This window comes from Magallana gigas, chromosome 4, assembly GCF_963853765.1.
Source record: "Magallana gigas chromosome 4, xbMagGiga1.1, whole genome shotgun sequence".
NCBI classification, from domain to species: Eukaryota; Metazoa; Mollusca; class Bivalvia; order Ostreida; family Ostreidae; genus Magallana; species Magallana gigas.
The window spans coordinates 22,639,568-22,666,200 of record NC_088856.1 but is presented as its reverse complement, the minus strand read 5'-3'; the positions used below and the strand labels follow the sequence as shown (position 1 = coordinate 22,666,200).

Below are 26,633 nucleotides of genomic sequence, written 5' to 3'. Positions count from 1 at the left end.
ATAATTACATCATAGATAATCAATGAGATTGTCTAATGGTGTGTCGATGTTGTGTTTGGTAGTAGACAAAATAAAATAAAATGAAGGAAAAAACTAGCAACCCCCTCCAACCCCCCCCCCCCCAAAAAAACCCCAACAAACAAAAAACAAAAACAATACAAAACAACCCAAAACAATATACGTATAGCAAAATATATATATGTATAAATATTATTTTACCTTTTGAATAGTTATTTATACAAGAATATACCCCCCAAAAATGCTAATAATGACTATTGTGAAAAAAATTAGAAATTTGCAATGGCTCTGCAAAATAACCACAGAAAAAGCAATATCCAGAACACGTGCAGCCACTAGCATCAAAAGAAAACCAGGTCACAGCACACCCACTGGAAAGTCTTCGATGTTGGTTGTTTCTATGCTTTGTACTCTATTTTTCCTGAAATACAAAATGAGTTTTCCACTGAATATCTTGTGCTTGACATAGTTATACATGTAAAAACAGTGTGTAGGTATTCTATAAGCACTATTTCTATTTTTTAGATTCGATTCTTTCAAATGATAGGTTTATTAAAAGAACAAAAAACTTTAAATGAAATGTGAATCCTAATTTGGAAAAGTCTGTGGACTCCGTAGAGCACGGAAACTAAAAAAAAACATGAACGGGTTCCTTAATTTTCTTTAATAATGAGCGCATGTTTTAGAAACCTATAACTCTTTTTAAAGCAGAAAACACATGAAACTGATATTATGGCTATATTCACCAAAGAACCAACTGCTATCAGAATCCAAAATCAAACTAAAAAAAAATTGGAAAACAATTAATCAATATTACCTAATATATGCATCATAAGGGTTTAGAAATTTCATGCTGTTTTCATTATCGTCATGCACGAGAATAGCATCAAACCCAGTTCACAGTTCCGAATAATTATGTTTTTCAAAATTTTATGACGTCTTTTATCTTCGCCATTTTTCATTATATTCCGATTCATCACCGGCCGCTAGAAGGGTTATATAATATGTATGAAAGTAAAAGGTAGCTGTGCGTTTTTGTAAGGTTATTACGATGTCTACATGTAGTTCAATCAAATACTTTGTCTGCTAAACACAGAAAGAGCTCAAAGAGTATGTGGTTGAAGAAGACCAAAGTATGAAAATGTTATCTTAAAAAATAATCATTGAAACTAGGTTATTTTATAAATAGGTAAAAGTGAAATCAATCTAAATTTGAAAAAAGCTAATGATAACAACTTAAAACATTGTTTTTGCGGCCGTCATTTGACGTTTGCTTAAATTTTGTTTTCTTGTACATGTAAGTACATACATTGTGGTTTGTATATGATATGAATATTTTCCAGTTGTCAAAATATGTTAACATCCTATCTTTGATAATCTTTTTGCATTATGTTTAACCTAGCAGATGTTCTTTTACTATATGCTCTGACCAGGATAGAAAATATAATTTAAAAGTAATTAAAAATTAAAAAAATAGCATAACCAAAATAAATTATTATTTTCAATTTATCTAGCGGTTTTAGTCATTGTATTATAGTTTAGTTTGTAGTCCGATATTACATACTTTAAAAAAACTTATGTGGCGGAGCTGGTGCAATGTCTGATTGAATACTTGCATTAACACCTGCAACAGATACAACCTAAATTTGAAGACATGTAATATCAATATTCAAGATTACTTTAAATGATCAGTATTCTGATATAGTATTAAGATAAACTAAAATTCTCTCGAAAATTCTTTCAAAAATAGTAATAGTTAAAGTAAAATAGATAAAATATAAGGTAAAGAAAAAGAATTCACTGTCATTGTCCTTTATGAATCAATGGTTATAAAAGACACGTTATTGCCATTGAAACCTCGCAAAAGATTTTTTTCTAGGATTACATAGTGGTTTAAACATTTGTTTTAAGATATAAGATATTTTAATTCAATAACAGTTGCATGTAGGTCACCGGACGAGATGAAGACCGAATTGCAAGTAAAGCAAACTGATGGCTGGGACTCAGTCTTCGTTCCTCATCTGATACCCCTTTCCATGTAACATCGGCGGAGGTATGTCAAAACTAGGTCAGTCAGGGGAGCATTGTCGGAAGCAAACAAGATTCATACGTTACTCTTAAATGCACGTGAAGGGAAAAAATCGACATCCTAATTAGAACATTCCCATTTGGTTGAGGTCCAACTAGTCTGATACTGATAAAACCATGCATTTAAATCAGTTTAGACGTTTTAAAACGATCTGGCCTATGTTTTCGATTTCAATTTAATCAAAATATTTCCAGCTTGGCAATGGTTTCAATTGTTTGTTTAATTTCTGCTAGAAAAAATCAGTTTAAAAGTTTAAAAAGCTAAAAAATTACAGCAGTACGGTTTTTAGCCGATCGTAGTTAAAATGGAGGTACCATTTAAGAATTTGAGAATAAATTTGTAAGAAAATCTCTGACTGTTTTGTCTTTGTCGTAAAAACCTCTAATTCATATTCAACAGAAAAACAAAAGACCAAATAGTGTTATTACATACTGTTTTATATCAAAATCTGAAATTGTATGCCTCCGAAAGTAAAACTATAAAAGAACTTTCATCATAATATGTTGTTTTTAATGAATAGGGAAATTGAAATAGAAATTTTTATCTTACACACTAAATGAATTTAACATTAGAAATAAATAAGGAAGCTTATGCTTTTTTCATATTTTTAAGTTTAAATCCAAAAACGCTTCAAAATTAAAAATATTAAAACAATTGTATGCTTCATAAGACTAAAAAATGAAGAAGCCAAACATCAATGCGTGTATCTATTTTAAATAAAAATGTATAAACCGTTAAAAAACTACAAAATAAACCATGCATTTAATTTACCAATGCCGTCTTTGATGAACATAGTAATACACTCCTCATTTCCTGTCCAATGTGGATTCGTTCCATTGGTATCACAGGTATATCTCGGGTTGCCCGAGAGAGTATACCCGGGGTTACAGACAAAGGTGACGGTAGGAGGGGTACCACTTGCGGTGCCCGTCGGTAGCCGTCAGGAATCGATGGTTGTCCAACACACGTCATTACAGAGTCCCGCCAAATATCGGTGCGATAATCAATACGAATGGAGATAACATTGAACATTTCCTATGAACAGTTAGTCAACTTACATTAGATAAATGCTGAATATAGAGACTTCTAGCTCCAATTTTTTTTAGAAAACAAGATACTGTAGTAAAACCAGAGATTTCAAGCAAAAAGATTCAACGTTTTAATTTAGCGGGAGGAAAAGGAAAAAATAGAAATATGGTCTACATGGAAAGTAATTTTTAAAAGCTTAAGGTTTTCTCGTGCAGTAATAAAAAAACTGACAAATAAGAGTTTTCTTTTCTTCATTGAATGAAATTTGGTCTTTATGTTTAATGACAATACGAACTGATAATAAAAGTGATTATTGTGACAGTCTACTGTTTGTGTTATCTTTATGAAAAAATTAGATATTTACAACTTTTTATCTATTTACTGTTAGCATACCAAAGATAGAAAACCTGTCTGTAATGTTTTTACTAGGTAAAACACGTAACGTGTGTTAAATTCAATATCGTTACAGTATCAGACATCTTATCACAACAATACCCCCAACATAACTGAACAGCGGACATAATAACCGCAGATAAATTAACTTTAACTACCTGTTATTAACTATTAGTATATCTAAACAGAGAATAAAAAATCCTTAAACTTTATTCTTCTATATTTTCATAACAACATTGATTATTTAAATTATCATCTGTGGTCAGTATGGAATTTCGTACTTAAAAATATCGGAACTCATTAAGAAAATGTATTCCTTCATTTTGTTTTGCAATCATATATACAATGATTGTTTTTTGACATTAACATTATTGCACTGTTTTTCACTATTAAACTACATTTTCCAAGGAATGGTAATTTTATTAATTGCTCTTGTTATAGTTAGGAATACGTTACGGGCATTGATGAAGTTTTCCAGTCAATTTTATCTTTTGTGTTATAAAATATGATAAGTCATTGCTAATATTGTTGACGTATATGGCAGGCGTATAATTGAGTATTAAGGAGTAGATGCACCCTCTGTCCATTAACCACCCCCCTTCCCCTCCGAGAAAATACCTATAACTGGTCATAGTAAAACATGAAATTAAAGCACGCTCGGCAACAACAAATACTTTACATGTAATTTGATTTTTTTTGTAAACATTTTGTCTTATGACGGACCTTTCTAAAAGTTAACCTTATGAACAACAGCTTATTTTTCATATCTGCATTAAATTGAAGATATTAATTTTCTAGCAGTTAATTTCCTTTTTATTTCGAAAGAAAGCTACTCAAATTATGGTTTCAAAATTCAATATAATCTGATCATTTCCGTTAATTCTACAACGATTATCTGTTTCAAGAAGTTTTAAGAAGGTTAATTAAGTCTAAAAAAGATATGACTATCAATATTACTTTAAAAATTAAAATGTTTAACAAACAATAATTTTCATATACCGATCAACCGATCTTATATTTCCCTTATTTGCACAAACTTCAAGGTGATTTTGTTTTGTTTTGTGAATTTGCTAATTTTGAGTAATGCATCATTTACTGCTACTGAAGCTCGCTCTATCAGTATTAGTTTTCTGAAAAACATCCAACCCAATATCTCTTAAAAAATATTTTTATCTTGCGTGCACAACATGTTTAGGAAATGTGATATTGATGTTTTGTTTTTCATTTTAATGACACATTTAGAAGGAACCATGTATATAAGTTAGAGAGATATACTGCACATTGCAACTTGTTGGTGTGCTTTTGAATTCGCAATCTGTTCAGAAAAATGGTAAGTTGAAAAATAGTTTGTGTAATTTTTTAAGGGGTGAATTTTAACAAATCAAATTTGAAATTAAATATAAAATAGTGTGTATAGTATATAAGGATATTCTCAGGGACTGAGGACATGTGTGGTTGTCGGCCTTACTCTTCTCTATATGACGTTAGCTGAGAACAACGACAACAGTTCGTTTGTAAAAAGACTAAGGAGCTACAAAAACACTTGTCGGGAAATAGGATGGGAACCAACCTGTGAAAGAAGGACCCGGAATAGTAATGATAAGCTATAAATATCGTATACACGTCTAATGCTTTTAACTTAGGTTGTTTAATATTTATTAATTCTAAGGTCTTCTCACAACGATTTTTCATTTCTTTTCTGTTTGTTTCCTTTTGAAAGGAGCATTTAGATTTTTCGCATAAAATTTGGATTTTATTAATTATTTAGATTTTCATTTTTTATTTTTATGTTTTCAAATTATGATTAAATATCGTTGAAATAGGAAATTTGTAAGACTATAAGCTTGAATAGATAAATAATGAAGGGATCTGCTGCAAACAGTCTATTCGATTGCTTATGTTTAAAATAAAGGGGAGGAGATTGGACCGTCTTATTTTATCAAATAGTTGTGCTTTGTCTTAAATTATTTTATCAATGAAAAAATATGTTAGCCAACTATAGCTACCCCTCCAACTTTATATCTTGAGATAATATAGTCATGATTTCTTTCTAAACTACGCTAGCTTTTCTTATTCCTGAATGTAACATGTGTTAGCATTTTTTAAATCGTATTTCACTAAATATATAAATTTATTTGGAGAATGATTTTCTTTTATCGAAAGGTAAAGCAAAAGATAGACTAATGAACTATTCATAAAAAGGAAGTAAAAAGCACTCATCAAATAAAACACTAAACGATTTGAAAACGATTCAAAAATCGAAACATGTGCATAATATTGCGCCATTTATCTCGGAAATCATTTTGAAAAGTCATGATCTTATGACAGTTTCGGCTTGATCTTGTGATCGCTGCGCCCTCAGGCCATATGGTATGATAAAACGTCTTGTCACAATATCCTTTAATTTACTCTGACTCGCTTCAATTCTGTAATTCGCTCTGTATATCCTTAAAGAACAAATAAATATGTGTTTATTTTTAATCAAATGTCTTGATTGGTTTTTATAAGGAGCAAGTCAAATGATTTTGTTTTGTCCGAGCATTTTGACATTATGTAGATAGTCAAGTTTTCATTTTTGCTTATTTATCCATTTGTATTCGTATGTTTACTCGAAACAAAATTAGTGAAGCGTTAAAAACTGTAAAATTATGTCTGTTATAAACTTACAGGTAAATTTTACATAGAAAACAAGTTTTTACCAGTAAATACAACCTATGTAAACATAAACATTGCATGAGCTTTGTTTACGTTACTATGAAATAAAGGCTCTGTATCTCACTTTAAAATTAAAAAACCGAATTCCTTAAACAAGCATAGAAAACATTAAAAATTGAAAAGTAAAATTGGGGAAATAGTTGTGACCTTGTCCTTTTAATGAAAACGAATTTATCATACAGAGATGATATTAATTATATTATATGTATTTATATAGTATTTTGATTAACACTATTTTTTTTCAAAGTTTTTGTTTTATTAAAAACAAACCTATCATTTAATATTTCTTGTATTTAAGGTACCACTGTTGCCTTCCATGTTGATCTGAAGAAATCTATTTCAAGTATTCAAAAGAATCAGATAATCATGTATGATCACGGAATCACAAACATTGGCGAAGGGTATGACACAAACACGGGAAAATTCACGGCTCCAGTGGATGGCGTGTATTCGTTTACTTGGACCTATATGACAAAAAAAGGCGCAACGGTGTTTATTGGCAGATTTGTTGATGACAAGCAAATTGTCTGGACGGGCATTTTTGCACAGTCTGCAACTTGGGCAAGTACTACTGGAAACCTTGTAATAAGAATGAAGAAGGGAAGTCAATTTTGGACACCTAATTATGATAGTCATGTAGCCTACATACACAACGACTATACTTTCTTGAGCGGATTCAAAATTTCTGACAAATGATTTCACTTTCTAATTGTGAACATTGCTTTGTTAGAAATATGATCAAATTTTGAAGACTGTCTTCAATAAACATTCTGTTCATATATGTTTATATCGTGTTTGTTTTGTTTTGTTTTTTATAAGGGTTTAAGAGTAGTTACTGCAACATATCTATTGGACTATTCTTTGTTTCAATTGTTCCTACCTTTTGAAAATCAGACTTAAAATATCACTATATTATAGTGTCATAGTTAGCATGGGACCAAACAGCATGATATTTCTACTAAAAAGCTACAAAAAAACGATTGTCAGGAAATGGGATGGAAACTAATTTGTGATAAAACAAACAAACAAACCCAGGAACAGTAAAATTTATGTTATAATTTTTTTGCTTCTTTAATATTTATTTAAATTTATAGTTAGTTCACTAATATTCTTATCCTTTAAAAAAAAAGATTTTTTTAAGTTTCTATTAATGTTTTCTCGAAATTCGGAACTCGACGACAATCATACGTAGTAACTTCTATCTACTTAATACTTCTTTTAAAAATGCAGCGAATGGGTTATCGTTCATAACAAATTTGGCACGTAGCAAAGCTTTCCAAAGTGGGTGGATGGGAAGACTTCCTATAAAAAATTCAACTATAATGGTGGGGAGGGGGGGGGGTCAAATATTTAAAAAACAACAACAATGCAGTACATGGTACAAATAAAGAATTAGTTAACTTGATGCGACAAAATTTGTATTTCCTTCAACTTTAGAAATATATCATGTAGAGATGGAAAGTTCTGCGTCACTATGCCCTTGCTCAAATTTTGCATGAGAAATTATAGTAAACTTTCTGTGTACGAATATTCAACTAGTATATGGGTTAAGATGATGTCTTGCATAAAACACAAAATAGTTTCCGATAAAGAGAGGAAGTAAACATCGTAGCAGATAACTTGCCTAACTTACGCCCTCATAGAAATGTTTTATGTTATTCGGTGCAATGTATCATTTTCTCAATGAAACTTGATTTGGGATCAGAATGCCATTAGAATTTCAAACATTTGATAACCAATAGTTTCCAAGATCACAAGAATTAACATTTTATTTAAATGCATAGTCATAAATATGATTTACACATACCGTATTTTGTTACATCAGAATGTTACTATGCAAATAATTTTATTCAAACTTAGTTTTCATTTTAATTATGATCTGAAGATTAAAAAACTCAGTTCGGACATCAACAGTCGTGCAACCCTTCTGATATATTTTGGAAACATGATAACTCAGTGTTATATAAGATATACATGTATTTACCATCGCTATTCAATCATCGCTATTCTTTTCCACTGATATAAAACATTTTTTTATCAAATATTGTAGAACAGAAAAAAACCAAATTATTAACTTCAAATTATTTTATTTACGACGAAATAGCAACATATCAGCAATATAAAGTAACAAGTTAGAAGCTTACATGAAAATTTGTCTACAACAGACTGTTCTCATATAGCGACACTGGTCCATTACTGGTCGATCATAATTTAATGGAACCTTGAAATTGTCTTCATTCAAATATTTATGAATATGAACACCGTCCATTAACGCATATTCACCTACGTTAATTTTCATTACAATCGGATGCAAAATGAAAAAGCAACTGAGTTTGGCACAAACCAAAAATAAACGCACATTTCAGTTCAAATGAAAATGAATGACAGTTGAAATTTACCATCTGTATGTAGTTTCTACTTAAAGTTTAGTCATCTAACGAGTTGACCCACAGGAGGATCATGAGTTTTGGATTTGATGACGTCACAATCCGTACTCTGTATTTCAAGTCATAGGACGTGGTGGAAGGATTTGAGTTTTCTTTGCTCAGTCGGTTATAGCAAAGCTTAAGGAGCGTCATTGTTGGATTACATACTAACACATCAAGCATTTTTCATGTCGGTTTAATGTGAATGAGCATCACTCTATATCAATCTTGCTCTATTAATAATACACTCAAATTGTACTCATTTCAAAGCTTTTACTGTTAGACATTATGATGAACTCCTAAACAACATTACTTTGTTAAAACGTTCTATGAGATTATTTGAGCAATCAAAATCCGCAGTCGCTTTATCTTTAATTTAATTTAACAGCAAATTGTCAATAAGTACATGCACCATTCACCTAAGAATGTTTTATTCCGAATTCGATTGAAATCGACTCAGTTCTTCTGAAGAAGTCGGAAATGTAAAACGTTTACAGACAGACGGACAAACAGACAGTCGTCGGACAAAATGTGATCAGAAAAGTTAATTTGAGTTTTCAGTTCAGGTGAGTTAAAAACGGGAAAATTAATTTTTGACCAAAATCGTGACCACGCCCCTTTCAGGCTTTTCTGTTCATTAGTTTTAAGATTGGACACATAGGGAAGAATTTATTAAAATTGAGAATCATTTTCATTTTCTACATAATTAAACTTAAACAGAGGATTACAGATTTGATTAATAATCCAATTGTTTGTGCCATTTCTTTCTTCTTCTTTTTTTGCAATTTCAAATATTGAAATAAATTTAATGTCATTTGAAAAAAAATGGTTTTGTGTGTGTATTCTATGAATGTGAACTGTAATTAAAGCGAGAAGTTTCTGTCAATTCTTTTCTTAATCAAAGTACTGAAGTACTGACCGGAGTTGATTTAATCGTATATCATTTATTTTAAAATCAACTTATTTTGCATGGCAATTAGTTTCTTGTCGGTATTTGAATTACGCACTTTTTTATAATAATATGGATTTTAAGACTTTTCTGACAAGAAATTCGAGAAACCCCATTTGAATCAAGCTGTGTAATATTTAAAAATGGATTTTAAACTATCTATAAGTAATCGAAACAATTCTAAAAATTGTACGGATCCAAGCACTATTGATATCGAACTCTTGTCTCGTTCAACCAGACGTTCAGCTGTCTCCGTTAATCTCCGACAAGCAAGAGAGCCTCTTTGCTTGTCGGAAATTCACGGAGACAGCCGAGCGTTAGGTTGAACGCGACTATATTAAACTCTGGCGTAGGAATACATGAGACTACAAAAATATCTAAATTGTTCGTATTATATGAAATCTGACTATTTTCAAAATGTTATAGATAGGTTTCCTTGAAAAACAATGCTTCAGGATACATTACATCGAATTTTTCTATTATTTTCAAGAACTAAGTCATGTCAGCGGTCGTGATTTGCGCTTAGGTCCAAACACTGTTTCACTTTCGGTTTGCCAGAGTAATTGCATAGGAAAGTTGATTAAAATCAACTCCCAATAATGACATCATAGATCAGATATTCAATGAGATTGTCTTTGTTGTGATGGTGTTGTGTTTTGTAGTAGACAAAATAAAATAGAATAAAGGAAAAAAAAAATATTTTTTCACCTTTTGAATAGTTATTTATACAGGACTTTCGTGGACTTTCGTGGAAAATAAAACTAAGAAATTTGCAATGGCTCTGCAAAATAACCACAGGAAAAGCAATATCCAGAACACGTGCAGCCACTAGCATCAAAATTAAACCATGGTCATATCGCAGCCACTGGAAAGTCTTTGATGTTGGTTGGTCCTATGTTTTGTACTCTATTTTTCCTGAAATACATAATGAGTTTTCCACTAAACATCTTGTGCTTGACATACTTATAAATGGAAGATCAGTATGTGTAAGTAACCTATAATCACTGTTTATATTTTTTAGAAAACTATAACAGTTTTGGATTAATAGGCTGTTTTGTTTAATTCATTATTTAATGTTTTGTTTTAATGATTTTTCTTTCAAATGATAGGTTTATTAAAAAAACAAAAAAACTTTAAATGAAATGTGAATCTTCATTTGGAAAAGTCTGCAGACTCCGGAGAGCACGGAAACTAAAAAAACATGAACGGGTTCCTTAATTTTCTTTAATAATGAGCGTATGTTTTACAAACCTATAACACTTTTTAAAGCAGCAAACACATAAAACTTATATTACGCTATGGTCACCAAAGAACCAACTGCTATCAGAATCCAAAACCAAACTAAAAAAAATGGAAAACAACTCTTCCATATTACCTACTTTATACAAAAAAAGGGTTTAGACATTTCATGCTGTTTTTATTGTTGTCATGCATGAGAATAGCATTTCACACAGTCAACAGTTCCGAATAATTACGTTTTTCAAAAATTTAACGACTTTTATCTTCGCCAATTTCATTATATTCAAATTCAACACCGGCCGCTAGAATAATTATATAATATGTATGAAAGTCAAAAGTAGCTGTGCGTTTTCGTGGGGCTATTACAAATGTCTACATTCAATCAAATACTTTGTCTGCTAAACACAGAAAGTATGTGGTTGAATAAGACCAAAGTATGAAAATGTTATCTTAGAAAATAATAAGATTAAAATTAATTTATTTAATTAATAAGTAAAAGTGAAATCAATCTAATTTTCAAAAGCTACTAATAGCAACTTTGTCCATGTCTGTAAGTGAAATTTTTTTTAATGTAATTAACAACTCGATATTTTCAAATAATCATATTGTTTAGAATTCAACATTGTTTTTGTGGCCGTCTTTTGACGCTCGGGTCAATTTTGTTTTCTTGTACATGTAAGTACATACATTGTGGTTTGTATATGGCATGAATATTTTTCAGTTGTCAAAACATGTTAACATCCTATCTTTGATTATTTGTTTGCATTATGTTTAACCTAGCAGATAAATTATTACATTTTCAATTCATCTGTTGGTTTTAGTCATTGTATTATTATAGTAGTTCGTAGTCCGATATTACACACTTTAAAAAAACTTACGTCGCGGAGCTGGTGCAATTTCTGATCGAATACTTGCATTAACACCTGCAACAGATACAAACTAAATTTGAAGACACGTAATATAAATATTCAAGATAACTTTAAATGATCAGTATTCTGATATAGTATTAAGATAAACTAAAATTCTCTCGAACATTCTTTTCAAAAAAGTAATAGTTAAGGGGATTGTCTACAACCATAAAGTGCATGAATTTTTTTTTTACATGCATTTGTATACAAGAGAAGGTACTGAAACAGACAGTAAGAAAACCTAAAGTGTATAGCTTTACTTTTATAATTTTTCAACGATTTTTTTGTTCTTATTAATAAGAAAAAAAAATTCTCCTGATTATTATGTATGAATATAAAGCAGAATTGTGTTCTTAAATAACAAAGTAAGAAATAATGGATAAAGTCTTTAATATTTTTAGTTGAAATCCAGAAAATGTGAAACTAGCACATTTAAAAAATAATTTAAAGCAAACTGCTGCATGAAATTCAAAATTATTATGTATGAATATAAAGCAGAATCATGTTCTTAAATAACAAAGAAAGAAATAATGAATAAAGTCTGTATTATTTTTTAATTGAAATCCAGAAAATGTGAAACTAACACATTTAAAAAAATTATTAATAGCAAATTGCTGCATGAAATTCCACAAAAATCTCAAAATTAAAAGAGCATACTTAAATGTTTCTGAATCAGAAAAGAAATTGAATAAAATTGAATTTTTAAAGAAAATATCAAATTATTACAAAATTTTTTGCAAAAAACATCCAGTTAAAGAGTTATCTTTCTTGATTTTATCTTGTCCCAAACACACTGGTACTAATTTGAGTACACATTTTCAAAAATACCAAAATTGTTATAAAGAGTGAATGCTAATAAATAAATGTGTAATGTCTAATAATGTCTAATAATGCTGCATATGTAAATTCAAAGGAAACAAAGATACACATTTTATTTAAGTAAGAGTGTTCTTGTGAACTATATGCAAAATGAAATGCATGTAAGAATATTTAATTTGCTAGTATTATAAGAAAAATTAATAATATATATGTTTAATCAGAGTGGAAATTAAGCTAATTTGAACATATGTATAAAACAGAACAATTAGTTAAATGTAATTAAAAATATGCAAAGCATTTATGTCAAATACTCATATCAGAATTAAATTAAGCATGCACATTTAAGCCAAATAATATATGCACACAAAGCATGATAAATGAACCACATTTAGGACAAACACACAAAGCATATAAATGAAGCACAATTAGGACAAACACACAAAGCATATAAATGAAGCACATTTAGGACAAACACACAAAGCAATTAAGTAAGCAGAAACCAGAAATAGCAGACACCACAAAAAGCACAAAGAGTTAAAAAATACATTTACCTTTTTTCATATCACAATACAAATCTTCCAGACCTTTCAATACATATTTACATTACCTGTCATGCTTCAACATAATTTTCACCTGTTCTAATAGATATTAAAATGCATTTCAGATTATAAAAAAACAAAAACATATGAACCTGTAAAATAAATCAACAGTATATAAAAAAACGGAACAAAATTTCCTGTCTATACAAAAACAACTTATTTTGAAAAATGAGTGATGATCTTTAAAACAAAACTGATTTTGTATCTCTTACAACACCATCAGAATTGGTCTCACTCAGTATATTTTAAATACCCTCCGGTCCTCCTCTTTCATAGGCAGTTTTCAGATATTCATATGATAAACCAGACTGTGCTATTTTTGTAACATGTAATTGGAAACAGAATGTGATAAAGCTTGCAAAGAGACTAAGTTATCATTTGTCTTTGATTTATAATTAATAGAAGATATTACAAAATCTACTCTAAAACTGTGTTTTAACTAAACATCACAACTTATGTTCAAATGTAAAACCAATGACTGTAAAGCCCTAACATCTTCAAGAGCTGAGTGGGTCTCAAATGACATAGACATACAATCCTTAACTAATGCTTCCAGTTTATAACATTTCCTACCTGGAAAAGCTTCTTTCAAAACAAACAAACTGTCAACAAAACCTTCAAATGGCAAAGAGCAAGGAATGTTCATACAATTTTTCAATAAAATAATGGTGTCAAATGCTCGTCCATTATGACATACCAGTAATGGCTTATGAAACTGTTTTAGCCACTCAGCTAATTCCTCTATACACTTCTTCACAGAAACACTCTGAACTCTAGTATTGTAAACAAACATCTCCCCATTTTTAACATAGATCCCAGTTACAGTAATTGTAAAGTTTGGAAAAACATACTTATTGAACATTTCTTCTCCAGCAACACAGGCCAACTGCATATTGTCACAAGAAGTGCCTAAAATGTAAAAATTGAAAGAAATAAAAAATATATTTTACATAGAATGATTTTCTTTTTGAATTCATAAATGTTTATGTTACTTCGTTATAAAAAAAAAATTGGTTTCATATTCGATATTTTCATTTGTCAATTGTAATACAAACAAAGTTCATTACCCAAGCTAGTGGTCTCTAAGTCAAAAAAAAAATGTGTTTCCTCCTTTGTCAACTGGTCTTGGAGTTGGTGGTTGAGTTGCATCAGGTATTTCTTCAATGGAATCTGCTGAGGGGTTAAGTTCAACACCTGATTTATATGTTGCTCCTTCCTTTATTTCAGCGGTTTACACCTGTTTTATACAACGAATAATTTAATTAGTAAATCGATATGTGCATACGTCTTAGAAAAAAAACATTCTATTATAGATAAATAATTGTATTTTTGAAATATATGTAAATTGAAAATCATTGATAAAATTGTGTTTACCTGTTTTGCTGTTGAGGACTTGAGTTCATACCGTCGCTTTTTGTAAGTAATGCTTGACTTCACCTTTTGGTTGTATTTTCTTTATATACTATACAATGAAACTTTAGGTGGTATGTTAATTTATGAATATTTATATACATAAACGTAATTGCAAACAAGAAAATCAACTAACCTTAGAAATAGCATCATGTCCAATGGTTTTTTTTTTGAGACACAGCTGCTGCCAATCTAAAAGCAGTTGACTCAGAACCCCCAATAAAACGATTTTTTGGATGCTTTGATGCAACGACGCTGTTAAAACTGTTATTGTCCTGCGTGCTCCCCATGTTTAACAGACGATCATTTTTTTAAAAGAAATTTTCAAATACTTTCTGGAGATCGGCCAAAATATCATTTCCATGGAGATATTATCCGTATTGCAAATTTTTTGGCTTGTATCTTTCTTGTTGCTACAAAAATACAATGTAAAATTTAAGGGTTTCAAAAATTATATATACTACTCTGATAACATTTGATATACTTATTTTCTTACCCGCACCAGTCTCTACAAATTTGAATGGTCCCCTGTGACATGGAATGGAATAGCTCAGCTCTATGATTGTTTTCTAAGGATTCTCTGTCTGAATTGCCTTTTACTGCATACGTGAAACATTTAGTTAGATGATTTATTGCCTTCGGACCTACCTGCTCTTTTCTTCCATAGTGCTTCACAACAAGACTCATAAGCCACTTCTTCGAATGCAATTCCTGTTTCTCTTTCTCGCCTCTTCAATGTAGTTTTGGTAACAGGTGGCAAATTTAATGTCCCAAGGAGAGAGTTAATTGTGGTGTCTCCAATGCCACACAAAAGCATAGCTATAAAAATGATTTGATAAAATAGAAAAAAGATAAGGTTATTTTAAACATAAAATGTAAAATATACTTTATAAAAAATTATTTTACCTGCACTTAGTTTGGAGTTTACATCCCAAACATTAGGACCATGTCTCGTTCCAGTAGGGATTAGTGTAACATTTTGACAGTGTTCACATTCCATGTGAAGTAGGCTTCCTGTATAAAAATATTTTCAAAGATAATTTAAATATTTATTATAAATTCACATTTAAAAACATTCAAAATGCTTAATAAATATATTTGCTATAGACCAAAATTATGTGTAAAAGTACATTTTTATAACATACCTTTAAATATGCCAAAATTAGTTTTGTGTATATGTATATAGTATCTAGTCCATATATGTTGTCTCCAATGCAAGACGACAACTGTAGAGGATTTTTGCAAGAATGACACCCTCTCTCTAGACCTTGAATTAAGATTTTTAGATCTATGATATGTCGTCCTTGCACAGGATAGAAATTTCCACCTGTAGATTTAAAAAAACACATAAATACATAAGCATCAATTGTACTGCTATATATCAATGTATTCACTGTTGTCATGCATTTATATAAAATATGCATTTAGTTTGACCTTTATTTTCTTCTTCTTCATTATCATCGTCTTCTGAGACAGCATATTCTGTCCCATCATCTTTTTGCTCTGCTTGGATATCATTACTCGAACCTTTAAAACTATTTTTTTTTGCATGTATATATACAGCACATTATATCTTGTAATTTACTAACAAAATTAAAATATGTTTTTATATTGTACCGATACTAATCAAAATTATGAAAGAAAAGCTTAGGCATAGTTACACATACATGTTTTTTCCGTACACATATAAGAGTGATCATGAAATACGGCATTACCCTCCGGATCTACCAAATCTTCTTCTACACATTTTCCACTGCTATTGCTACATACAAATTTCCCATACAAAACAATAGAGGTGTTGATTGTCTTGATTTATTCATATATCCAATTATCCTTTAACTTCATATGTTGAAAGGACGGTACTAACCGCACTTCTTTCAGTTCAGAATAAAATTAGGAATATAAAAAGAGATGGTGATTATTTTTATAATTTAAAAAATAAATACTTACCTTTATAATATGCCCCGTATGTATGATCGTGTGCTGTAGCTGACATGATAAGTATAAAAGCGATCTTTAAACTTCACTAACCGGCTTTTCGCAAAAAACAGCTGATAATCAATGTAGTTTAAAAGCTTTTGCCACGCATATATTTTCATCTCACTGTCTAAGTGTTTACGTGATTTCATAAATTTTTTTACACTCCTCTATTAAAGAGTTCCAAAAACGGTGTAAGGTTATTTTGTTCCATGAAAAAACAAGTCAATCCGGAACAAGATGGCGGTTCAACCGGCACATCAGACATATTGGTTACGGTGTAGACTTCCCCCTTAAAGTGAAGTAGATAAGATATGAGGTAAAGAAAAAGAATTCACTGTCTTGTCCTTTATGAATCAATGGTTATGAAAGACACGTTATTGCCATTAAAACCTCACAAAAGATTTTTTTCTAAGAATACATAGTGTTTTAAACATTTGTTTTAAGATATATGATATTTTAATTCAATAACAGTTACATGTAGGTCACCGGACAAGATGAAGACAGAATTGCAAGTAATGCAAACTAATGGCTTGGACTCATTCTTCGTTCCTCAACTGATACCCCTTTACATGTAACATCGGCGGAGGTATGTCAAAACTAAGTCAAGGGAGTATTGTCGGAAACAAACAAGATTCACACATTACTCTTTAATACACGTGAGAGAAAAAAATCGACATCCTATTCAAAGCATTCCAATTAGGCTGTGATCAACCTAGTCTGATACTGATAAAACCATGCATTTAATATTTAAATCAGTTAAGACGTTTTGATCTGGGCCATGATTTCGATATCAGTTTAATCAAAATATTTTCAGAATGGCATTGGTTCCAATTGTTTGTTTAATTTCTGCTAAAAAAGAAACAGCTGTGTTTAAATAGCTACTTAGTGACTGCAATACGGTTTTTAGCCGATCGTAGTAAAAATGGAGGTACCATTTAAGAATTTGAGAATAAATTTGTAAGAGAATCTATGATTGGTTTGTCTTTGTTGTTAAAACCTCGATATATACCTTCATATTTAAAAGAAAAACTAAAGACCGAATAGTGTTATTGCATCCTGTTTTATATTAAAATCTCAAAGTCTCCTAAAACTATGAAAGAGCTTTTATCAAAATAAGATTTTTTATGAATAGGGACATTGGAATAGAAATTATTAACTTACACAGTGAATGAATTCAACATTAGAAAAAAATATGGAAGTCTTAATCTTTTTTTCCATTAGTTTAAGTTCAAATTCAAAACGCTTAAGAATTAAAAATATTAAAACAGTATATGTTTCATAAAAGCAAATTGGTGAGAGATAAAACATCAATGCGTGTATATTGTAAATAAAAACGTATAAACATTAAAAACTACAAAATAAACCATGCATTTTATTTACCAATACCGTCTTTGATGAACATAGTAATACACTCCGCGTTTCCTGTCCAATGCGGATTCGCTCCACTTGTATCACAGGTGTATGCCGGGTTGCCAGAGAGAGTATACCCGGGGTTACAGACGAAAGTGACGGTAGGAGGGGTACCACTGGCGGCGCCCGCGGGGTAGCCGTCAAGAATTGATGGTTGTCTAACACACGACATTTCTGAGTCACGCCAAAATTGGTGCGATAATCAATACGAATGGAGATAACATTGAACATTTGCTGTGAACAGTTAGTCAACTTGCATTATATTAATGCTGAATATAGAGACTTCTAGCTTTAAAGTTTTTGAGAAAACGACATACTGTGGTAAAACCAGAGATTTGGTGCAAAAAAACTTATTAGTAATTTTTATTAAAAAATAAGGTTTTTTACGTGCAGTAATCTAAAACTGACAAAAAAAGTTTTCTTTTCTTCATGTAATGAAATTAAGTCTGCATGATTAATGACGATAATAAAAAAGTGATTATTGTGACAGTATACTGGTTGAGTTATTTCATGAAAGAAATTTACACCAGCTATTTAAGTATTTATGTTACAAATGTAACATACTTAAGATAGAGAACCTGTCAATAAATTTCTTTTCACCAAGTAATACACGTAAAGTGTATTTAATTCAGTATTGTCACAGTTTCAGACCTTCTATAACAACATTTCCCCAACATAACTGGACAGCGGACATATTAATTGCCGATGAATCAACTTTATCTACCTGTTATTATAAGTATATCTTACATGTAACAGAAAATTTTAAATCCATGTCTTGTATCTTTTAAATTCTACTATATTTTCATAACAGCATTGATAAGTTATATAATTATCTGTGGTCAGAAAGGTATTTTGTACTTACAAATATAGGAACTTACAGGGAAAATGTATTCATTCTTTTTGTTGTGCAATCATATATACATTGAATGTTTCTAGCATTGACATCATCGAACGATTTTTCAGTATCAAATTTTTTTTCTTAGAAATGGTATTTTTATCATTTGCTCTTGTTATTATCAGGAATACGTTACGCTCATTGCAGAAGTTTTCCAGTCAATTTTATCTTTTGTGTTATAAAATATGAGAAGTAATTGCCTATCTTGTAGACGTATATGTCAGACGTATAATTGAGTATTTAAGAGTAAATGCCCCTCTGTCCATCCCCCCCCCCTCCCCCCTTCCGAGAAAGTTTTCCAGTCAATTTTATCTTTTGTGTTATAAAATATGAGAAGTAATTGCTTATCTTGTTGACGTATATGTCAGACGTATAATTGAGTATTTAAGAGTAAATGCCCCTCTGTCCATTCCACCCCCCCCCCCCCTTCCGAGAAAATACCTATAACTGGTTACAGTCCAACATGTGATTAAACCATGCTCGACAACAATAAATATTTTACAATCATGTAATTTAATTTTTTGTAATGATTTTGAAAGTCTAATAACAGACATTAATTTTCTTAAGAACAAAAGTTTACCTGATGAACAAAAGCTTACATTTTAGATCCGCATTAAATTGCAGATAATTATTTATTTTCTAGCAGTTAATTTCTTTTTTATCTAGAAAGAAACATACACAAGTTCTGGTTTCAAACTTCAAAACATTTTCGTTCATTTCTACGATTCTATGTTTTAAGAAGTTTTAAGAAGGTTTATTAATTCTGAAAAAGATATAATGATCAACATTACTTTAAAATGTTCAACAAACTATAAATTTCAGATCTTGTCAACCGATCTTATATTTCTCATTTTTTGCACAAACTTCATAGTTTTGTTTTGTTAATTTGTAAATTTGGAGTAATGCATCATTTACTGCAATGCATTCTCACTCTATAAATATTAGCTTTCTGAAAAAGATCAAACCCAGTAACTCTTTGAAATGTTTTTATCTTGCGTGCACAAACTGTTGAGGAAACGTGATATTGATGTATTAATTTCATTTTAATGACATATTAAGAATGAACCAAGTATATATTAAGTAAGAGAAATATATTGCATATTACAATTTTACTGTGTACTTTTCGCAATCCGTTCAGAAAAATGGTAAGTTGAAAAATAGTTTGAATATTTTATTTTTAATTGGTAAACTTTCAAGAATCAAAATTTAAATATGTATATAAAATAGTGTGTATAGTATATAAGGATATTCTCAGGGACTGAGAACATGTGTGGTTGTCGGCCTTACTCTTCTGTGTATGACGTTAGCTGAGAACAACGACAAGAATGCTTTTATAAAAAGACTAAGAAGCTACAAAAACACTTGTCGGGAAATAGGATGGGAACCAAGTTGTAACAGAAGGACCTGGAATATTAATGGTAGGCTATGAATATCGTATATATATACCTCTAATGCTTTAAAGGGTTTTCATTTCTTTTTTGTTTGTTTGCTTTTTAAAAGGCATTTAGATATATTTTCATATAAGATTAAGATTAATATATATATAAATTATTTAGATTTTTAATCAAGTTTTTTTGGCTTCCAACTATAGTTAAAAATCGCTGAAATAGAATTTGTAAGAGTATAAGCTTGAATAGATAAATAATATTCGATTGCTTATGTTCAAGATTAAGGGAAGGGGGGTTCATAGAGAGCAAAACGTTTACAAGTAAATACAGCCGTGTCATGGTCTTAAATTAAAATAGCACTTATATTTTAATTTTGGTGAGTCCATTAGAAAGTGGGTTAGTATTTTTTATTCAAACATAACATTAGTTGTGAATCAGAGAGGTAACATATCAGACACTTTTTATTTGTACCGAAGATGTCGCCAAGGCGATCCATTATTACCCTATCTGTTCTTGATATGTACTGAAATCCAAGCTATTAAAATTTGAAAAAGCAAGGATTGCTGATGATACCTCATTTTTATTGGATGGTAGTGAACAATCTTTACAATCAAGTCTTAAAATATTGCAAGATTTTGCAAGATTTTGCAAAATATGTGGACTTCATATAAACTACAACAAAACACAAGTTGTTTGGAAAGGATGCAAAAAACATTGTGATGATATAATATACTCAAATGAAGCTCTGGAGTGGGGCAAGAAAACTTTTAAATTACTTGGCAAAGACTTTGTTACAAATCTGCAAAATATCTTTGATATGAACTTTAGATTAAAGTTTCAACATATGAAAATAAACAATGAGACATGGAAACCGTAGAAACCTTACACCATCGGGTCGTTTAACGGTTTAAAAATTTCTACTAACCTTAAATCACATTTTTGTATCACTTCCTAACCCCTCAGATTCACAACTGAAAGAATTTAGATCAAGTAAAATATATCATTGCCTTAAAAATTAAATATTTTATATATATTATGAGATGCTGTAGTAAGAAAGATTTTCTAAATGGGTTGATATCCTCCATCAAGATTATGTATGACACAAATAAATATATTGCTAGTAAAAATAATAGACAAGTACTCTTAAATGAGGGCTGGGAAATCTGGAAGAATATATTCTATATTTAGAGGAATCTCTCTCTCTCTCTCTCTCTCTCTCTCTCTCTCTCTCTCTCTCTCTCTATATATATATATATTTATGAAGTCAATATGCAATTTATTGTGATTTATGTTATATGAATACTTGAATAAAAAAACCGTAAATACAACCGATGTAAACAAGAATATGCACGAGCTTTGTTTACGTTACAGTGAAATAAAGGCTCTATATCTCGCTTTAAAATTGAAACCTTTGTTGAAACTTTGGCTGATCATTTGAAATACCGTAACCAAGCATTTCAAACATTAAAAATTGAAAAGTTTAAAATATGGAAAAAAAATTGTGACAATGCCCCTTTAATTAAAACGAGTTTATCATATAGATATGATATTAATTATATTACTTGACTCTTTACATAGTACTTTTATTTTGATAAACACTATTTTTTTCAAAGTTTTTGTTTTATTAAAAGGATAAACAATTAATTCAAAATTTCTTGTATTTTAGATACAACTGTTGCCTTCCATGTTTATCTCAAAAATTCTATCTCAAGTCTTTCAAAGAATCAGATAATTAAGTATAACCATATAGTCACAAACATTGGTGAGGGATATGACACAAGTACCGGTAAATTCACGGCCCCTGTGGACGGGGTTTATTCCTTTACTTGGACGTATTTGACAAAAAAAGGGGCAAAAGCGTATATTGGTGGAGTACTCGATGGCAAACAAATCGTCTGGACGGTCATGGAAGACCAGACTGCCACTTGGGCGAGTACTACTGGACACCTTGTAGTAAGGATGAAGAAGGGCAGTCAATTCTGGACACCTAATTTTTCAGGATATGCTACCTACATACACGCCCATTTCACATTTTTGAGCGGATACAAAGTTTCTGACTGATAATTTAACTTCTTAAAAAGAAGACATTGCTTTGTTACAAAAATGACTATATTGTGTAACAATGTAATTGATCTTCAATAAAAAATTATTTCGTTCAAATGCGTTATAATTGAATGTTCTTTAAAGAGTAAAAAAGTAGTATATTGGTTCTATAATTTAGTGTTTCCCATCTTTAATATTCAAACATACAAATAAATGTTAATAACTGTTTTGATTATAATGCAGTCAATTTGTTAGAAAATTACATCAAAATATGCTATATTGCTTTTCATTTTAAACGTTTAAAAGATACTTCCATCTTTCCAAAAGAAAAACTTTTTATTATTATTCAATATCATTTGCTACAATTCTTTGTATCATTCTATAGCAACAATACTTTCTATCAGAAAGCCATTACTCCCAGCTACGCGGGTATAGTCTGTTCCAAGTTATTGCTTCCATCACTTTTGGATGATTATTAAATATATGATAAAATTACACATTCCTGTTTAAGAAACAATTAAAATTTTTCACTAATTCAAGTCCACAGGAATGAATAAAAAGATTTCTTTCGGAGATTTACAATTGGAAATGTTTACATCTTTTCTCCATTCGGAAGTATTTGGAATACCTCGCACAATTTTTCAACGTTATTTTACCGACCATTTCATGGCTGATGCAATGCAAAATCTCCGTAAACTTTCTATTTGTATCGAAACCTGAAGCGGTAGAGGTGGCGTTTTAAAAGAAATAATCTGGAAATTTTTCATATGCTGATAAACGTAGTTTGAGCACAAAAGTATTCAAGATTATCGAAATATCAAGTGAAAAGTAGTGGAAGCAAAAAGTCGCGAAGGGTACAGTAAAACTCGTCTAGAACATACACGGATATATCGGAAAAAGCGAATATATTGGAGTCCCCGGTAAAATTCTTAACAAATATTTGCAAAATTTTACGGTTACTACGAATTCGGCTATATCGAATTTACAGATATAACTGATTTTGAGTCCGGTAGAGGTGAATAATAACGACATTTTATAAAGAATTTCTTTACAGTTTAAAAAAGTCTGCACTACCATTCAACAAAATAATTTGAATGAATTTATTTTCATATATTTTTTCAATTCAAAATCCGATTATTAAGGTGGCTCTATACACCCACAGTTTATTCCAATTGTCAATAGAAGACCACAAAACATATACTTATCAAATATAAAAGTGATGATAGGGATACTCTAGGTATTCTTAAAGAATTTTTAAATGTCTTTTTCGTGTTTTTGTAAAATATTTTTTTAAAAGCTGGCTATTAACAAATTGAGAGAGTTTTTTTGTCATATGATGGATATTTCCTTCGGACACATAAAAAAATATAACACTTCTTAACATTTAAAACTGTTATTATTGCAATTTTTTTTGTGTATTTCCCCAAAAGATATTTTTTCATATTGTCTTACTCTGTTGACAAATCATCTGAAAAAGTTGCTTGATGTTAAAAGAAAATGTATTTTGATATCTGTGACATATGAAATTGAATGAAAATCATTGCAAATAAACACAAAAAATGTTTTAGATTTTTTTTGGTATGAAAGTTCCTCTGGTAAGGGTTATCGTTCCTAAGTTCCAAGGCCCGAACACCTTGGGGACTTTTCATTTCTGAGTTGACGAAAATTTCCTAAATATAATGTTGGAATGATAAATACAAACGTATTTCATTATAGGCCTGTAGAAGTGAATATATTCGCTTTAATGCAAAACTAAGTCAACTAAATAAAGGGGAAAATTTACTAGGCTAATAGGATTTATGTATCCCAACCTGAGAGAAATTCAAAACAACCCTCCCACCCCCTTAAGGTGGTAAGGAACATATTTCAATATCAATGCGCATTAAAGTATATTAAAATTGAAACACTTTCACTGGTTTAGAATTTTCTTTCACAGTATTTAACCAAAAATACGTTTTAGAAAATTTTGAAAAATTAAAAAAATTATGGTTTTCATCGGGAATCAAACTCATGACCTAAAGGTTTGTAGGGAATCCACTAAACCACTGCGCTACGCTGTAATATGTCGATAGTGGGAAAGAAACTATTTTAAGATTTATACTTGATTTTATTGTTATTTCAATAAATTAAACGACAAAACGTAAAGGTGTCACAAACCACATTACTTGAAAGTAATTAATTTTCCAATTATGAAATTCAATCTATTCATTTAACAAATTTTTCAAAAGAGCGGTCCCCACACAATTCGCCTCGGTTTTAATCAGCCAGTACCGGAATTGCATGCTTCCAGATTTACTTTTTTGCGTACTGCGTCATCAAAAAGTGGTGTATAGAGCCACCTTAAAGGTATCAAAGCAACGAATTTTTATTTAAAGCCTCATTTAACAGAAATTATAGTCTGGTGAAAGAAAACATGTATATAGTGAATTTGCGATGGATATCATTACGAATTCGTTATAAGGATATAACGAATTACGGATATAACGAAGTAATTCCATTGGTCCCTAGGACTGTGCTTAACCGAGTTTTACTGTATAGTTCATTTTAATATTCACAATAATTTCTAACGATATTCCTGTTACTTATTTTCATTCGTTTTCATAGCATGGTACATTTTTTTAGAACAAATTTTTAAAAACATATTTTATAGATAAAACAAAATCATTATGAGATGAAAAAAAAATATTTAGAATTGATTCGAAATAATTTTTTTAAAACACACTCAGTTGGCATATCTATTATTTTCTTATTAAGGGCGTAAATTACAATGATAAAAATTCAATCATAGTCATAACTTTTTAAATTTGTCATATGCATATTAAGTATCACTTCTGATGCTAAATTCTGATAATTATAAACAATTGTCGCTCAATAAATTAACAATGTTAACAAAGTCGTTTTTACATAATTATGTATGATTAACGAGTTCTAATATTTCAGTAATATAAAATCATGCTAAATTTAAAATTTAAGACTATATCAAAGGATACATGTACCAACAATGGTCCAATCTTTTAGAATTATTAGTAAAACAGCTTTTTCAACAAAGATCATTCACATTGACATGAATGATTAAAATTAAGTTCATATTAATTTTGTTGAACTCTAATTAATTATAATGCAAAGATTATCACATAAATTTTTACAAAAAAATATTTGAGTTTAAAAAGAGCGCAGAGCTGAACTAATTTGTATTTAACAGTTCACTTTATCACATAAGGATATTGTATATATACATAGTAATATCATCCTACTTAGAAATAGTATAGATTAGTTAATATTAAAAGCATGCCTTCGTTCGGCCAAGGGGTCTTTAGATTGTTTCTTCACTGTACTCTGATGCTTTTATACATGTAGTAATTATTACTAATCACAAGCTACGTTTCCAAACCCGAGGTTTGTCGATGAAAGCAGGAAGAAGTATTTTATACTAATTTAGAACAAACATTACAAACTATATATTTGCTGTCATAATGATATCACATGTTGTTGCACTGAAGTCTTTGAGAAGATTTTTAAAGATGTTTACTACAAATTCTGATAATTATAAACGATTGTCGCTCAATAAATTAACAATGTTATCAAAGTTTAAAGTCCCATGTTAATCATGTTAATCATGTTAATCATGTTAATCATGTTAATAATCTGTAATAGGTTGCTTCCTAGACAAACAGGTATCATGTAGCTTTGTAATATGGAGTATTTATAAAGTTTTTCTTATGTTTTGAACTTTGAATTTAAACGTCTAACAGCGTCCCATTATTGGTCCAAGGCTCATAGTTTGAACAATTAAAACCAATATTATACAATTATTTAATGCTTGAGCGGTCGATAGACCCGAATATTTTTCCCGAGGTGTAGGGAACAGCTCAGTATGATTTATTGACTTGAAAAAAGTAAATAATTAATTCAGGTAAAAAGTGTTAAATTCTACATGTGAAGCATTTTTTTCAATTATATTTTATAAATTCATAAAAAATGTTCGAACAAGAAATGTTTATTTGTTAAACTTCAAGGAACATTTTTCCATGCGTAATGTTGTTGATATCTTTTAGATAATTTGCTCTGCGGCACACAATTACAATTTTTACAGAAAAGTTGAGATTTACAAAATATCTGGTAAAACATGCAATAAAAAATCTCTCATGATTTGCGATGGTATATGATTTTTATCCAAAACATACAACTCGCTGGATAAAAATCATATACCATCGCAAATCATAAGAGATTATATATATATATATATATATATATATATATATATATATATATATATATATATATATATATATATATATATATATATATATATATATCTTCCTA

The 26,633-nt window shown here is 30.0% G+C and overlaps 2 long non-coding RNA genes across 2 annotated transcripts; both read right to left on the bottom strand.

Annotated features, from left to right (window-relative positions):
• Positions 1-10,129: 10,129 nt before the first annotated feature.
• LOC136275154 (uncharacterized) lies at positions 10,130-12,047 on the bottom strand. The gene is made up of 3 exons (XR_010713687.1): positions 11,737-12,047; positions 10,871-10,960; positions 10,130-10,534 (listed from the first exon to the last, which is right to left on the bottom strand). It is a non-coding gene; the product is annotated as an uncharacterized lncRNA (long non-coding RNA).
• A 2,210-nt stretch (positions 12,048-14,257) lies between these two features.
• On the bottom strand, positions 14,258-15,610 carry LOC136275160 (uncharacterized). Its single transcript, XR_010713691.1, has 3 exons — positions 15,501-15,610; positions 14,559-15,413; positions 14,258-14,421 (listed from the first exon to the last, which is right to left on the bottom strand). It is a non-coding gene; the product is annotated as an uncharacterized lncRNA (long non-coding RNA).
• Positions 15,611-26,633: the final 11,023 nt, after the last annotated feature.